The 17454-nt window shown below is 47.7% G+C and overlaps 1 protein-coding gene across 1 annotated transcript in view; it reads right to left on the bottom strand.

The window, feature by feature from the left end:
* RASGEF1C (RasGEF domain family member 1C) overlaps nucleotides 1-16799 on the bottom strand; it is a 71698-nt gene extending 54899 nt beyond the window's left edge. Inside the window, exon 1 of the mRNA XM_029053514.1 lies at nucleotides 16611-16799. The gene's annotated coding sequence lies outside the window, so the exon portion shown is untranslated. The remainder of the gene's footprint in view (nucleotides 1-16610) is intronic.
* Between the last annotated feature and the right edge of the window lie 655 nt (nucleotides 16800-17454).

The raw sequence follows: 17454 nt of genomic DNA on the forward strand, positions 1-17454 counted from the left end.
TCTGGGTCCCATGTCATATTGGGGCCTGGGTTTTATAGGTTGATCCATGTGTTAATTTATTATACCAATTCTTCCCAGAGCAAGATGCCATGGGGTAAGAAATACAGTGTGTACTGACAGAGTCAAACCTGCCAGCAGTGATGAAAGACCTTGCCTTTCAGGAGAAAAGAAAAAAAAAGCAAACCACAACAGAAGACGTTGAAAAAATAATTGTATTGAGTGAGGCCAATTGTGGAGAGACTTTGAAGGCTCAGTTTTGCAAATGCTAAACCCGTGGGTGGGAATGATTCAATCAGCTAATCTTTCCCTCACTAGAAACCCCCAACCCTAAATAAAGAAGCCTTGACATGGAGGTCAGGTGTCTGATTTTTCTAAGCTGGATTTCCCATCCTGACAACACCTGAACTTTAGTGTATTCTGGGCAACAGAAATCATGTGGCCTAGTGGATAGTGCATAGTCCTGGGTGTCGGAGGACCTAGGTTCTAATCCTGCCTCCACCACTTGTTTGCTATGTGACCTTGGGCAAGTCACTTCACTTCTCTGCATCTCAGTGATCTCATCTATAAAGTGGGGATTCTAGAATGTGAGCCCCATGTGGGACAGGGGCTATGTCTAACCTGATTTGCTTGTATCCACCCCAGTGCTTAGTACAATGCCTGGCACACAGTAAGGGCTTAACAAATACCACAACTATTTTTATTATTAAAGCACCTGTCTTTCTTTCTGTTCATGCCAGTCTAGGCAGCGGAAATGAAAAAAAAAATACTGGATGAAGAGGTAGAAGCTTTTGGTTCTCTCCATCCAAAAAGGGTCCTTCCTGAAAAAACAAAAACACCCCACAATTCTCTCTCTCTTCATAGACCAAATGCCCCTTTCAAGGTTATATCCATATCACCTCTGGAGAAGATGAGAGGCAACAGAAAACAGAGGTTTTTTTCATTTGCATCATTCACTCCAGGCCTGACCCTCATGAGTCAGACAGTAACTGAAAGATAATGACACAAATTCACGGTGACAAGCATGGATTCTGGTAAGGAGAACTTGGGGAAAGGGGACAAAAATAGCAGCCTCTCTTATCTGGAACTGGAAGTGTTTACCAGTAATAACCTCGTGCTGTGTTGATAAAACCCAGCACTTCAAAGAGCCTGGCCTCTTTTCCAGATTTTATTCATTTTTCTTTTCAATAAATCACTTTGTGAAGCAGTGGGTCCTGACAGAAAAGGTCTGGGCCTGCAAGTCATAAGATCAGGGTTCTAATTCTGGCTCTGCTGTTTGCCTGCGTGTGATCTTAGGCAAGTTATTTCACTTTTCTCATCAGTAAAATGGGGATTCAATACCTGTTCTCTCTACCCCTTTAGATTTCTGTACAATCTCAAACCTCATCGACTCTGAAATTTCACTCTCCATCCAAACTCTGGCCTTGTGCTCTCTCCCATACTCCCCTTGCTGCAGTCTGTCCTATTCCCCCATAGAGACCTCCAATCTTTTGATGCCCCTCACATTTTTCTGTCACACCTTCTCTCGACACACAAATCCACACCCTCAATACCACCCTCTCAACTGGACTCAACTTTGTCGCTCCTCTGATCTCGTACCACTAGCCCAGGGCCCTGGATCACCTCTTCGAGACACTTCCTCCGCTATTGCACAAGAGCTTCAGAGCACTGCTGGCAAAAATTAGAGTCCACGCCGACTTTATCCATTTCAAATTCATCCTCAAATGCTCTGATTTTGCCCTGTCTTCTGCTCATCAACCATATTTCTTCATCCTTTTTGCCTCCTGTGATCACTGCCCATGATAGCTGTTTCAGATGCTTTGCTCCCCTCCTTTAGCCCTGCCTCTCCTCCTCCCTAAATCTCTTGCCATGGACTTTGATAAAATCAAAACCTTTAGGTGCCCTTTCTTCTCCACTCAAACTGCTACTATGCTGATTCAAGCATTTATCACACCCTACCTTGACTACTGCATCAGCCTTCTTGCTGACCTCCCTGCCTCCTGCCTCTTCCCACTCCAGTTCATCTTCACTCTGCTGCTCAGATCACTTTTCTGGAAAAAAAAAAAGTCCATTCAGTCCATGTCTCCTCACTCCTCAAGAACCTCCAGTGATGACCCAACCAGCTCTGCATCAAACAGAAGCTCCTTACCATTAGGCACTCGATCAGCTCTCTCCCTCCTACCTTACATTGCCGATCTCCTTCTATACCCCAGCTCAACACACTCAACTCCTCTAAAGCCAACCTGCTCTCTGTACCTCAATCTCATTTTTCCTGCCAATAATCCCTTGTCCACACCCTGCCTCTGGTCTGGAACCCGCCCCCCCCCCACTTCATATCTGCTAGCGCATCACTATTCCTAACTTCAAAACCCCTCCTAAAATCATATCTCTGTGACTAGGTCCTCATTTTCCCCACCTGGTCCTCAAAGCCAACTATGTGTTTGGTTGTGTACTCCTTAGGCACTCTGATACTCCAACCCCACAGAACCTATGTACATATCCTTACACTATTTTATTTCTCCTATCTTTAATTTAATATCTGTTTTCTTCTGTAGACTGTAAGCTCCTTGTGGACAGGAATTGAATCTACCAACTCTATTTCATTCTACTTTCCCAAGAGCTTAGTACAGTGCTAAGCACACAGTAAGCAATCAATAAATACCACTGATTGACTGAAGATGTAAAAAATTATCTCTGCCCATAAAGAAGTCATGAGAAGCAGTGTTGCCTGGTGGAAAGATCATGGGCCTGGGAGCCAGAGGACCTGGGTTCTAATCCTGGCTTTGCCACATGCCTGCTGTGTGACCATGGGCAAGTCATTTTACTCTGTGTTTCAGCTACCTCATCTGTAAAATGGGAATTAAGACTGTGAGTTCCATGTAGAACCTGATTATCTTGCATCTACCCCAGCACATAGAATAGTACTTGACACACAGTAAGCACTTAATAGTATTAATTATATATATATATATAAAATACTTGATATATATATACTTTATACACACACACAATATTCATTCAATAGTATTTATTGAGCGCTTACTATGTGCAGAGCACTGTACTAAGCGCTTGGGATGAACAAGTCGGCAACAGATAGAGACGGTCCCTGCCGTTTGACGGGCTTACAGTCTAATCGGGGGAGACGGACAGACAAGAACAATGGCACTAAACAGCGTCAAGGGGAAGAACATCTCGTAAAAACAATGGCAACTAAATAGAATCAAGGCGATGTACAATTCATTAACAAAATAAATAGGGTAACGAAAATATATACAGTTGAGCGGACGAGTACAGTGCTGTGGGGATGGGAAGGGAGAGGTGGAGGAGCAGAGGGAAAAGGGGAAAATGAGGCTTTAGCTGCGGAGAGGTAAAGGGGGGATGGCAGAGGGAGTAGAGGGGGAAGAGGAGCTCAGTCTGGGAACGCCTCTTGGAGGAGGTGATTTTTAAGTAAGGTTTTGAAGAGGGAAAGAGAATCAGTTTGGCGGAGGTGAGGAGGGAGGGCGTTCCAGGACCGTGGGAGGATGTGACCCGGGGGTCGACGGCGGGATAGGCGAGACCGAGGGACGGCGAGGAGGTGGGCGGCAGAGGAGCGGAGCGTGCGGGGTGGGCGGTAGAAAGAGAGAAGGGAGGAGAGGTAGGAAGGGGCAAGGTGATGGAGAGCCTTGAAGCCTAGAGTGAGGAGTTTTTGTTTGGAGCGGAGGTCGATAGGCAACCACTGGAGTTGTTTAAGAAGGGGAGTGACATGCCCAGATCGTTTCTGCAGGAAGATGAGCCGGGCAGCGGAGTGAAGAATAGACCGGAGCGGGGCGAGAGAGGAGGAAGGGAGGTCAGAGAGAAGGCTGACACAGTAGTCTAGCCGGGATATAACGAGAGCCCGTAATAGTAAGGTAGCCGTTTGGGTGGAGAGGAAAGGGCGGATCTTGGCGATATTGTAGAGGTGAAACCGGCAGGTCTCGGTAACGGATAGGATGTGTGGGGTGAACGAGAGGGACGAGTCAAGGATGACACCGAGATTGCGGGCCTGCGGGACGGGAAGGATGGTCGTGCCATCCACGGTGATGGAGAAGTCTGGGAGCGGACCGGGCTTGGGAGGGAAGATGAGGAGCTCAGTCTTGCTCATGTTGAGTTTTAGGTGGCGGGCCGACATCCAGGTGGAGACGTCCCGGAGGCAGGAGGAGATGCGAGCCTGAAGGGAGGGGGAGAGGACAGGGGCGGAGATGTAGATCTGCGTGTCATCTGCGTAGAGATGGTAGTCAAAGCCGTGAGAGCGGATGAGTTCACCGAGGGAGTGAGTGTAAATGGAGAACAGAAGAGGGCCAAGAACTGACCCTTGAGGAACTCCAACAGTTAAAGGATGGGAGGGGGAGGAGGCTCCAGCGTAGGAGACTGAGAATGATCGGCCAGAGAGGTAAGAGGAGAACCGGGAGAGGACAGAGTCCGTGAAGCCAAGGTGAGATAAGGTATGGAGGAGGAGGGGATGGTCGACAGTGTCAAAGGCAGCAGAGAGGTCAAGGAGGATCAGAATGGAGTAGGAGCCATTGGATTTGGCAAGAAGGAGGTCATGGGTGACCTTAGAGAGAGCAGTCTCGGTAGAGTGGAGGGGACGGAAGCCAGATTGGAGGGGGTCTAGGAGAGAATGGGAGTTAAGGAATTCTAGGCATCGATTGTAGACTACTCGTTCTAAGATTTTGGAAAGGAAGGGTAGTAGGGAGATAGGACGATAACTGGAGGGGGAAGTGGGGTCAAGAGCGGGTTTTTTTAGGATGGGGGAGACGTGGGCATGTTTGAAGGCAGAGGGGAAGGAGCCCTTGGAGATTGAGTGGTTAAAAATAGAAGTTAAGGAAGGGAGGAGGGCAGGGGCGATGGTTTTAAGAGGTGAGAGGGAATGGGGTCCGAGGCGCAGGTGAAGGGGGTGGCACTTGCGAGGAGGGAGGAGATCTCCTCTGAGGATACTGCAGGGAAGGATGGGAAAGTAGGGGAGGGGGTTGTTGGGAGGGAGGGGAGAGGCGGAGGGGTGACTTTGGGGAGCTCAGACCTGATCGGGTTGATTTTCGTGAGGAAATAGGTGGCCAGATCATTGGGGGTGAGAGATGGGGGAGGGGGAGGAACAGGGGGCCTAAGGAGAGAGTTAAAGGTCCGGAACAATCGGCGGGGGTGACGGGCATGGGTGTCGATGAGGGAGGAGAAGAAGCTTTGCCTGGCGGAGGAGAGGGCAGAGTTAAGGCAGGAAAGGATAAATTTGAAGTGTGTGAGGTCGGCTTGGTGCTTGGACTTTCGCCAGCAGCGCTCAGCAGCTCGAGCATAGGAGCGTAGGAGGCGGACGGAGGAGGTGATCCAGGGCTGTGGGTTAGTGGAGCGAGAGCGGCGGAGGGACGGGGGGCGAGAGAGTCGAGATGAGTAGAGAGGGTGGAGTTGAGAGCGGAGACCCGCTCGTCGAGAGTGGGAAGAGAGGACAAGGCGGCAAGGTGAGGCGAGATGCTATTGGAAAGACGGATGGGATCGAGAGAGCGGAGGTCTCTGTGGGGCAGTAGCGAAGATTTGCAGGGGGAGGGAGTGTGAGAGATGAGGCAGGTGAGAAGGTTATGGTCAGAGAGAGGGATTTCAGAGTTGGTGAGTGAGGAGATAGTGCAGCGGTAGGAGATGACGAGATCGAGGGTGTGACCGAGTCGGTGAGTGGGCGCGGTATGGTGGAGGAGGAGGTCGGCAGAGTCGAGGAGGGATAGCAGGCGGGCGGCAGAGGAGTCGTCGGGTACATCCGTATGGATGTTCAAGTCTCCAAGGATCAGAGTGGGCAGAGAGAAGGAGAGAAGGAAGGTGAGAAAGGGGTCAAGGTGGTTGAAGAAGTCGGAGGTGGGACCGGGAGGGCGGTAGATGACGGCGACAAGTAACTGGAGTGGGTGGTAGAGGCGAATGATATGGGCTTCGAAGGAGGGGAAGGAGAGGGAGGGGGGAGGAGGGATAGTGCGGAAGCGGCATCGGGACGAGAGGAGGAAGCCGACGCCTCCTCCCTTACCGGTGAGTCTGGGGGAGTGGGAGAGTGGGAGAACTATCCTATATATCGTATATGTATCTCTGCCTCTTGTCTGCTGTGTCATCTTGGGCAAATAATAATAATGTTGGTATTTGTTCATTCATTCATTCAATAGTATTTATTGAGCGCTTACTATGTGCAGAGCACTGTACTAAGCGCTTACTATGTGCAGAGCACTTTTCTAAGCGCTGGGGGAGATACAGGGTAATCAGGTTGTCCCACGTGAGGCTCACAGTTAATCCCCATTTTACAGATGAGGTAACTGAGGCACAGAGAAGTGAAGTGACTTGCCCACAGTCACACAGCTGACAAGTAGCAGAGCTGGGAGTCGAACCCATGACCTCTGACTCCGAAGCCCAGGCTCTTTCCACAAATCCCTTTACCTCTCTGGACCTCCCGTTTCCTCACCTATAAAATGGGGATGAAATGCCTGTTCTCCCTCTTAACAAGGACTGAGTCTGATCTGATTACCTTGTATCTAACCCAATGTTTGGCACTTAGTAAAGTACTTAAATGCCATAATTATTGTATTGTATTATTACTATTATTACTATCGTATGGTGTCTTCTCCTTTGAAGTTAGGCAGGCAAGAAGGATTCCCTCATTGTTTCTGTTTCAAAGCCCTCTCCCCCTGCAGCCCAACCCACCAGGGAGTTCTGTTTAATTCTTATTTATCGGTGATGAACTTGTAACCCATCTTTCTATGTCCGCTTCATTGATTTCTTGGCATGTTCCAAATTCTTTTCCTCAGTGCTAAGAGCTTGGCAAGACTCTCTCCAGTGTGAATCAAGCCAAGTTCATTGAGATTTTACACTGTCTTTCTGCAGCACGCTCACTAGCTATATCCGATGAATGAGACTTCTACACAATCAATCCATCATACTTGCTGAGCGTTTACTGTGTGCAGAGCAATTGTATTAGGCACTTGGGAGAGTACAATAAAACCGTAGAAAAGACACATTCCCTGCCCACAGTGAGATTACAATCTAGAAGGGGAGACAAACATTAATAAAAATAAATTACAGATATGTTCAGAAATTCTGTGGGGCTGAGGTGGGATGCATAAAGGGAGCAAATCAGAGCAACACAGAAGGGAGGGGAAGATCATGGGCCTACTTGACAGAGCCCGGGCCTGGGAGTCAGAAGGACCTGGGTTCTAATTCCAGCTCTACCACTTGTCTGCTGCATGACCTTAGGCAAATCACTTCACTTCTCGGGCCTCAGTTACCTCATCTGTAAGACAGCATTTAAGACTGAGAGGCTCATGTGGGACATGGACTGAGTCCAATCTGATTAGCTTTTAGCTACCCCAGCACTTAGTACAGTGCCTGGCACATAAGAAGCACTTAACAAATGCAATTTAAAAAAGCAAAAACCAAAAATCACCTTGCCAGGCATTCCCGATAGTGACCAAGAACTGCTCACGATTCCAAATCACTGCATTCATTCTGTTGCTCTCCGGAAAAGCCAATTAATAAATTGCACAGAGAAGCAGTGAAAGCATTCTTTTCCAAGGAAGTGACTTATTAGCCTGCAGAGGTAATAACACTTAAAAGCACTTTGAGCAAATTCGGCTTTGAACAGAGCCAAGAAGATGATTGATTTTGTGTTGTTTGTTAAATTGACTAATGCTTCAAAACTTGGAGCCAAATGCGAACTTCAGATTTACAAAGACCCAAATGGCTTTTTCTCTTTTCTGGACAGAGACACCTGAATTAAACACTTTTTCACTAAATCAATAGACTGAAACAACATAGTCACTGAGCAGGCACTGTGGACTTCATCTAGTGAGTGGTGGCAAACACATTTTGGTTTCATCCAGGTAATGTGCTACATCGTTTTTATTTAAAAAAAAAAATAACTGGTAAACTGAATTTTGTTACAAGTTAAATTAAAATATCTATTTTATGTAGTATATGAGAATGTGTAGAAGGTGAAGAGTGACTACCATTTTTTAATGGTATTTGTTAAGAGTTTACTAAGTGCCAGGCACTGAACTAAACCCTGAGATTAACATAACAATCAGGTTGAACACAGTCCATGTCCCATATAGGGCTCAGTCTTTATCCCCATTTTACAGATGAGGTAACTGAAGCCCAGGGAAGTTAAGGTACTTGCTCAAGGTCACCCAGCAGACAGGTGGTTGGGCTGGGATTAGAACCCAGGTCCTCTGACTCTCAGGCCCAGGCTCTTTCCACCAGGCCATGCTGCTTGTCTTGTCAAGTGAATGGTCCTGACAGGTAATTAGCATCATTAACTGAGTTTCAGAATAGTACAAGAAACAAAGTAATGCCTGCCATTAAAGAAACTAAAAATACAGTGACTGATGACATGTTATTTGTTTATCCTGCTGTTTTACCAGCAACAAGAGAGTCTGACAATGAGCAAGAACCTAGGATCCATGGACTGTTTAAAAAGGGTTTACTCCAGTGACATTTAGTTGATTACCAATCACTTTTGGCACGTTGGTGAATGGGAAGCTGAATCTTGGTCCTGATATGTGGAAAGATATACTGGCCTGGTCCACCACTGAGAAGCAGGATAGCCCAGTGGAAAGACCATGGAAGTTAGAGGACATGGGTTCCAATCCTGATTCTGCCACTTGTCTGCTGAGTGGCCTTGGGCAAGTCACTTCACTTCTCTGAGTCTCTGTTACCTCATCTGTAAAACCGGGATTAAGCCTGTGAGACCTATGGGGGACAGGGACTGTGTCCAACCTGATTGTCTTGTTTCTACTCCCACCCTTAGTACAGTGCCTGGCACATAAAGAAAAAAGGCACTGAGCATTTCCAATCAAGTCCTAAAAGATCCAACATGATGGCTTTCTGGCCTGTCAACTCATTGACTGTGTCCAACCTGATTACCTTGTATCTACCCCAGTGCTTAGAACAGTGCTTGGCACAGGGTAAGTGCTTAAATACTATAATTATTATTATTATTGACTCAACCAAGCAGGGGTATTTACTGAGCACTAACTGGGTGCAGATCACTCTACTAAGTGCTTGGGAGAGTACGATACGAGTTAGTAGACAGTTAGTAGACACGATCTCTGCCCTCAAGCAGCTGACAATCTATAGTGTGCAGAGCACTGGACCAAGTGCCTGGGAGGGGACAATAGAGGTAGGAGATAGGATCCCTGCCCTCAAGAAGATTCCTGTCTAGTGGAATTCTGTTCCCTCACACTTTTTACCACCCCCAACCCCCATAACATCCCCATCCCTTTTAGCCCCCAGGCTCAAAATACAAACCTGACACCTATGAACTGTTCCCCCCCCCACCCCCCACCAAACACACTCCTCTATCAGGTTTAATGCTAAATCTTCCAGGTTTATTGTCTCCTGGTAAACGTGCAGTTAGTCCACAAGAGACAATAAAAATGTTTTCTTAACTGGATAATACCCCAATTAAGTTATGTACTCTAGTGGAATATAGAAACCATCCATAAACAGTCTGTGTATAAATTACAAATCACTACAGTCAGGCAATGAGCCGTGAAGTCTGTAAATAATGCCAAACTAATAATCCTCTTTTCAGTTCAAATTACAATCTTTGGAACTTCACAGTCAGAGGCTTTTAAATGGGTCAAAAATACTGTAATCAACACTTAATGAATCTGCTCTGGGACCAACTGACTTTGTGCCAGGAGATGGAGAATCTGATGATGATGAATATTATTGTATTTGTTAAGCATATACTATATGCCAAGCACTGTGCTAAGTGCTGGGGCAGATACAAGGTGATCAGTTGCTCAGAATGGATGTTCTCCTGCCACGATGAGGATCCTTTTGAGAATCACAATCAGCTTTGTACTTCATAAAGAGCAACAGTCACTTTGGTAGAGAATTATGTAATCCCCTACCGTGCTGGTTTTCTAAGTTTTCCTTTATCCTGGACTACATGAACTGTGTAACTTTATCTGACACAACCAATCAGTGGTATTTATTGAGCTTTTCATGTGTACAGAGCCTGGTACTAAGCATTTGGGAAAGTTCAATAGAATTGGCAGACACAGCCCCTGCCCTCAAGGAGCTTAAAGTGAAAAGCACTGTACTAAGCACTTTGAAGAGTGCAATAGGGAGACTGAATCAATCAATAGCACTTACTGAGCACTTAACTTTGTGCAAAGCACTGTACTGAGTGCCTGGGAGAGCCGAATACAAGAGAGTTGGTAGACAATCCCTGCCCTAAATAATTTTAGTGTCTACTGTGAGCCAGAGTTCTGTGCTAAGTGCTTAGGAGAGTACAGCAGAGCTAACAGACACAATTCTTACCCTTAGAGAGTTTACAATCTACTGTGGGGAGAGTGCAGTACTAAGCGCTTGAGACAGTACAATACAGTAGTTAGGCAAGATCAGTCCTGCCTGTCACCTCCCTCCAAGCCCCTGCTCATTGGCAGGGTCTGCTCAAGGCTCACAGAACTCTAGAAGGATCTGGAAGCCATCTTGTCCATCCCCCTCCTCCAGACAAGATACACTACAACCACTCCAGAAAGATTTTTTTCCATGCTTTTTGCAATTTCTTAATGAGGGTGTCGGGCCTCATTATCATGATCAATTCAGTAGATCAATCAATTGTATTTACTAAGCACTGTGAAAGTTCCAATTCCTGCCCTGAAGTGGAGGAGGCAGACACAAAGTAATTCAGCTGGATTCATGATGATTTTTTCAAGGAACCAAAGACTGTCCAATAGTGCATTAGGTGCTATTTCACTGCCTTTCGAAGATTTACTTTAGTGGTCCATAGTTCGAGTGAAAGGGGGCAAAATGATAAAGTGATATCTTGACAATCTTAAAATGATTATAATACACTGGGGAATTGGGTTTATATTTTTGCCATTATTGCCTAAGTCTGATTCCCATTCCTGTTACAGGCTACACAAGTCAATAGCTGAAGAGATTCCTGAACATCTAATGTTTGCTTTAAAGGGAGAAAAACCCTCAGGGAAATTAAAAATCAACCTGCCCCACCAAAAAAAACCACCCTTCATTCTGCCTACAGAGCATGCCATAGGCACAGCTGGGCTAATATGAACACACGTTTTTTAAAGAATCCATTTTCTATCTAGGATTATTAAAAACACTAGGGGCAGGAGATGCTGAGTGGAATGAAAGAAGAGTTTGTCAAATGGAACATGATCAAGTGTGGGAAGAGTCAAATTCTTTCCAGCTGGGAAGAGTGTAATTTCTGCCATGGCCAAGTGAAAGAAATGAAGAGACATACATCAATTGGCATGAAGAGCAAAGCGCTTGGGTGAGAAACATCTGTACCTTACATTTGAGAACCCATTTAACTCTCATTTAATTTCCCCCATCTGTCAACAGTCCAGAGCAATACCCAAGTGACTTGCCCCAGTTCAGACAAGAGCTGTGACTTGATTAGCTTGTATCTATTGGTTAGGATAGTGCTTGGCATATAGTAAGCACCTAAATGATTACGATCCTATGTGCCAAGCGTTATTCTAAGCATTGAGGTAGACACAAATGAATTGGGTTGGACAAGGTTCCTGACACATAAGGGGCTCACAGTCTAAGTAGGAGGTGAGCTAATTGAGGCACAGAGAAGTGAAGTTATTTGCCCAAGGTCACACAGCAGACAGGAGAGCTGGGATTAGAACCCATATCCCCTGACTACCAGGCCTATACTCTTTCCACCAGGCCATGTTGCTCTGAATACTATGATACCAAAACAAATTACTAGCGGGTATTGAAAACCATGACTGCTCCTTCTAGTCAGAGAAAGGAATAGCCTTAGAAATTTACAAGGTCAGGAAGATTATTTAGGTTCCATAACAAAGTTCCCTCGGCCTTTCACCCCCAGAGTGTTCTGAATTCCAACTAAGATGAGTTGCTGCCAGAGTGTTAGTTACGTGCTAAGATGAGTGAGGCTGCCAACATAGGAAGCAGCAGACCTAGTGAAAAAAGCATGGGTTTGGGAGTCACAGGACCTGGGTCCTAATCCCAGCTCTACTAATTGCTTGCTCTGTGACCTTGGGCAAGTTACTTGACTTCTCTGGGCCTCTTTTCTCACCTGTAAAATGGGGATTCAATACTTGTTCTCTCTCCTACTTAGACTGTAAGCCCAGTGTAAGACAGGGTGTGTCCAACCTAATTAATTTGCACCCAACCCAGGACTTAAAACAGCATTGGATACACAGTAAGAGCTTTACAAATACTCTAAAAAATAGTGCAGTTCCTACTTTTCATTGTGTGTGGAGATGAAATGGGGGGGGGGGAGACTAAAAGGGGGATATATTCAATCAATCAATCGATGGTTTTGAGCATTTATTCTATGCAAAGCACTGAACCAAGTGATTGGGAGAGTCCAACATAGTAGACCTGATCCCTCAAGGAACTGACAGTCTACTGTGTACAAAGCACTGCACTACACGCTTCAGAGGATATGACAGAGTTAGAAGACATGATCCCTGCCCTCAAGGATCTTCCCGCCTACTGTGTGTCAGGATATGATAGAGTTAGAAGACATGATCCCTGCCCTCAAGGATCTTCCCGCCTACTGTGCGTAGACCACTGCATGGGCAGTACTGAGCACTTGGGGTCCGATAGAATTAGGAGACACAGTACCTCCCCACAAAGACCATACAATCTGTTATGTGCCGAGGACCGTACTTGGGAGAGCATAGTACAGTTGGTAGACACAATTCCTGGCCCCGAGGAGCTTACAGACAGAAGTGAACAATCCAAAAAGTCACTACTTTGGGTCTTTTCAGTTTGATAATAACTGTTGGTTCTTGTTAAAAGGCTGAAGCTATAGTTTCAGCTTCCCTCTACTCTGGAAGCTCATTGTAGGCAGGGAGTGTGCCTACCAACTCTGTTGTACTCTCCCAAGTGCTTAGTACAGTGCTCTGCACACAGTAAGCACTCAATAAATACTATCAATTACTCAATTGAAACACCTGAGGGATGGGGGTGGGGCGGGAGGCCTATCACCTACATGGAGTTGGTTTCAATAATAACCAATGATCTCTGGGGAATTGGGGGTGGTTAAAACAGAAAAGAAAAAAAAAAACCCTTCAAATTGCATTCGCTCTAAATTTGATTAACTACCATTCTCACTCTATATATATTCAAACTCTCATCTATCCATCTCAACACATAGCATCCAAAAATGGATTACTCCAATATCATCCCACTACCGTCTTTAAAACTGAAAGCAGAAGAAACCGTGCCTGACAAGATCGCTCTAGGGTTAAATCAAATCCTCATAGGATCATGATCTTGGCTGATCAAATTAAGACTATAAAACACAACTCTTTAAGAAAGCTCAATTCCCTTGGTGGTATATCCTATTAAAATGATCCCACTGTAGAAATAACAAATGCAGAAAAGAGCAGATAAAAAATATGATGGATAAGAAATGAGCTTGTTCATTGGTTACAGCGGCTGATTGTATTTGGAGAATGTTAACCCTTATATATCAGCGCAGAGGTACTGTAGCTAAAAATCATAAAAATCAAAAAAACTTTATTCCATTGCATAGATTGCATATGTTGGCAATTCCACAGCAGTAGGATTCAAGCGGGTGACTGGTTTTAGATGAACATGATGATAATTGTGGCATTGTTAAGAGCTTACTAGGTTCTAAGCAGTGTACTGAGCGCTGGGGTAGATACAAGATATCAGGTGGAGCACAAAGTCCTTGACCCACTTCGTTTCAAGAAAGAAACTAGGAAAAAACCTCTTTCCATGTCATTTTTGCCCAATGCCCTACACCTCTAAAGCCACACTGTACTGGCTACATTTTTTAGCCATGAAAACCTGGTAACTGAGGACCTTGTTCATCCACAATGGTATTTATTAAGGGCTCTCTATGTGCAAAGCAGTGTACTAAACAACATCACTCCAATGACAAACGCCATCCTCCGTAGTGCCAAAAGAACTGAGAGTGCTTAGCACAGTGCTCAGCATGCTGTAATAAACACTACTATTACTGGTCATTTCTATTTCAGGGACATAAGATACCATAACTGAGATTTCATAACCACATTACACAATTTGTGAACTCAAACTCACTCAATATGATTCATCTTCCCGCATCGCCAAGTTGCTGGCTGACCAATCTTTTAAAGTGTATTCTATTATTTTGATTATTTCAGAATAATACTTATTATATTGATTTATTATGAATAAATGTTCCAGTGCCTACAGTAGAATGTGGATTTGTTTTCAGTGTGAACCACTACCATTTGGGGGTTGTTTATAAGCGCTTAAAAGCCAAGGGTAAAGAGGAAAAATAGTAGTAATAATTTTGTTTTCTTAAGTTCTTGCTGGGGTGGAAAGAGCTCAGGACTGGGGGGGGGGAGTCAAGAGACCTGGGTTTTAATCCTGGCTCTGCCACTTGTGTGCCCTGTGACCTTGGGCAACTCACTGAACTTGTCTGTGCCTCAGATTTCCTTATCTGGGGATTAAAATGGATCAATCAATGGCATTTACTAAGCACTTACTGGGTTCACAGCACTGTACTAGACTGTGAATGACTAAACTGTGACAGTCCTTCTAGACGGTGAGCTGAGCTCGTTGTGAGCAGGGAATGTCACTGTTTATTGTTGTATTGTACTTTTCCAAGTGTTCAGTACAGTGCTCTGCACCCAGTAAGTGCTTAATAAATACGATTGAATGAATGATTGAATGAATATAAAGTACTGGGGTGAGGACAATACAACAGGCATTCCCTGCCCTCAGGGAGTTTACAATCTCTTGTGTGAAGAGCACTGCATTCAGTTCTTGGGGAAAGTATAGTGCCCTCAAGGAATTTACAATCTAGTGGGGGCAGAGGGCGTGACACTAAAATCCCTGTGCCTCAGTTTCCTCATCTGTAAAATCAATCAGTTATCCAATGGCATTAATTGAGCACTTCCTGTGAGCAGGGCAATGTACAAAGCACTTGGGAGAGTACATTATAACAGAGTTGGAAGACAAGTTCCCTGTCCACAATAAGCTTACAGTCTAGAGGAATTAAAAATGGGAATTAAATACCTGGTCTCCCTCCCTTTCAGCCTATGTCCCTTGTGTTGGGCAGAGAGTGCGTCCGAACTGATTATTTCTTATCTCGTTGTGGGCAGGAAACGTATCTGCCAAACTCCGTTGCTTTGTCCTCTCCCCAGGGCTTAGAACAGTGCTCTGCACGGAGTAAGAGCTCAATGAATACGCTTGAATATGAACAGAGTAGCTGATCCGGAATTAGAACCCATGAACCATAAATCAATCAATTTACGGAGCACTTACTGTATGCAGAGCACTGTACTAAGCGCTTGGGAGAGTTCAACACGAAAATGAGACACCTTCCCTCCCCACAACGAGCTCAGTCTCTTCCTCTCGGACTAGGCTGGTTTTCTGGTCGATAGAAGCAGCACGGCGTAGTGGACAGCGCCCGGGGCCTGGGAGCCAGAAGGTCATGGGTTCTAATCCCACTCCGGCCCTTGTCTGCTGTGTGCCCTTGGGCAAGTCTCTTCACTTCTCTGGGCCTCAGTTCCCTCATCTGTAGAATGGGGATGGCGACTGTGAGCCCCGCGTGGGAAGGGGACGGCGTCCAACCCGATTCACTTGTATCCACCCCAGCACTCAGTACAGTGCCTGGCATGTAGTACGCACAAATCATTCATTCGATTCGGTCAATCGTACTGAGCGCTTACTGTGTGCAGAGCACTGTTTCAAGTGTCTGTATCTACCCCAGCGCTAGGTACAGTGTCTGGCTTAACACATACCCGAATTATCATTACAGGGGGAGCAGGTCCGGCTGAGGAAGCAGGGCGGGGGATGCGGCGGCGGCGGCTGCAGCGGGGCCGGGACCCGCATCCGTTCATCCAATCATATTTACCGAGCGCTTACTTTGTGCAGAGCGCTGTACTAAGCGCTTGTATCCACCCCAGCGCTTAGTACAGTGCCTGGCACGCCGACCCCCGGCGTCGGCCTCTCTGCAGGAGCCCGCCACGGCCTCTGGCTCTCTCACCCCGCAGGGCTCCCCTCCCACGCCCAGCAGGAGGGAGCGGCGGAGGTACCGTGTGGGCGCCGCCTAAGGCGACGGAAGAAAAGTTTCGGGACCGGCTGTGGGAGCCGCTGAGCGGGGGGAAGGATGCTCGCCTCGGCCGAGAGCCCTGGAGGGGCTCCGGGGGGCCGCGGGGAGGAGCAGGAGGAGCAGGAGCAGAAGCAGCAGTAGGTCCAGGAGGAGCAGGAGCAAAAGGAGGAGGACCAGGATGAGCAGGAGCACCAGGAGCAGGAGGAGGAGCAGGAGGAGGAGGGGAGCCCTGAGAGATCCCGTCACGGGGCAAGCAGAGGGACTGCAAGGTGCCCGCTGGCCCGGCCGGGGGACAGGGCGTGTGGAGGGAAGACACGCACACATATTCCTTCAATCGCACTTACTGAGCGCTTCCTATGTGCAGAACACTCTACTAAGCGCTAGGAATGTACAATTCGGCCACAGATAGAGCCCATCCCTGCCCAATAAGGGGCTCACAGTCTAAACGCCAGACCTCTGCCCGCTCCTGCCCCCAGGGTCTCCCCGCCCGGCACCTGCCCCGCACCTGCCCCGCACCGGCCCCGGGCGGGAGTCTCCGCTGGCTACTCACCGGCTGCTAGGCGCTGGCCGCCCGCCGGCTCCAGCCCGGGTCCGGACCCATCCCGGCGCGCGGGGAGGCGCGGCGCAGCCTCCCGGGGGGCTCCGGAGCCCGCGCCCCGAACGGAAGGACGGAAGGACGGACGGACCAAAGGACGGACGGAAAGACGAGCGGAGCGGAGGCCGAGCGGGCTCGGGCGGAGCGGCGGGGGTCCGAGCCGCCGCAGCGCCGGCCCCGCCCCCTTTCCCGCCCCGGCCCCTCCCCTCCCTCCCCTGCCCAGCCCGGGACGGGGAGCAGGGCGCCGCCTGGCGGAGCAGACTGGGATCGACCCCGGGAGGGCGCGGGCGAGGCCGCTCGAGCTCTCCGCTCCCGTAGCTCCTCTTTGCTTCCCTCTGCCTCCCCTCGCCCCTCTCTGCCTCCCTCTGCTCTTCTCTGATCCTCTCGGCTCTCTCTGCTTTCCTTTGCTCCTCTCCGCTCCACCACTCTCCTTTCTGCTCCCCTCTCTGCTTCCCTTTGCTCTTCTCCTCTCATCCCTCTCTGCTTCCCTTCACTCCTCTCTGCTCCCCTCTGCTCTTCTCTGATCCTCTCAGCTCTCTCTCTCCTTTGCTCCTCTCTGTTCCCCTCTCTGCGCCACCACTCTCCTTTCTGCTCCCCTCTCCGCTTCCTTTTGCTCTTCTCTCATCCTCTCATCCCTCTCTGCCTCCCTTCACTGCTCTCTGCTCCCCTCACCCCTCTCGGTTCCCCCTCGCCCCTCTCTGTTTCTCTCATCCCTCTCTGCTCCCCTCTCTGCTTCCCCTCGCCCCTCTCTGCTTCTCTCTGCTCCTCTAGGCCCTCCCTACTTTCCTTTGCTCCTCTC

Source organism: Ornithorhynchus anatinus, chromosome X2 (genome assembly GCF_004115215.2).
Source record: "Ornithorhynchus anatinus isolate Pmale09 chromosome X2, mOrnAna1.pri.v4, whole genome shotgun sequence".
Classification (NCBI taxonomy): domain Eukaryota; kingdom Metazoa; phylum Chordata; class Mammalia; order Monotremata; family Ornithorhynchidae; genus Ornithorhynchus; species Ornithorhynchus anatinus.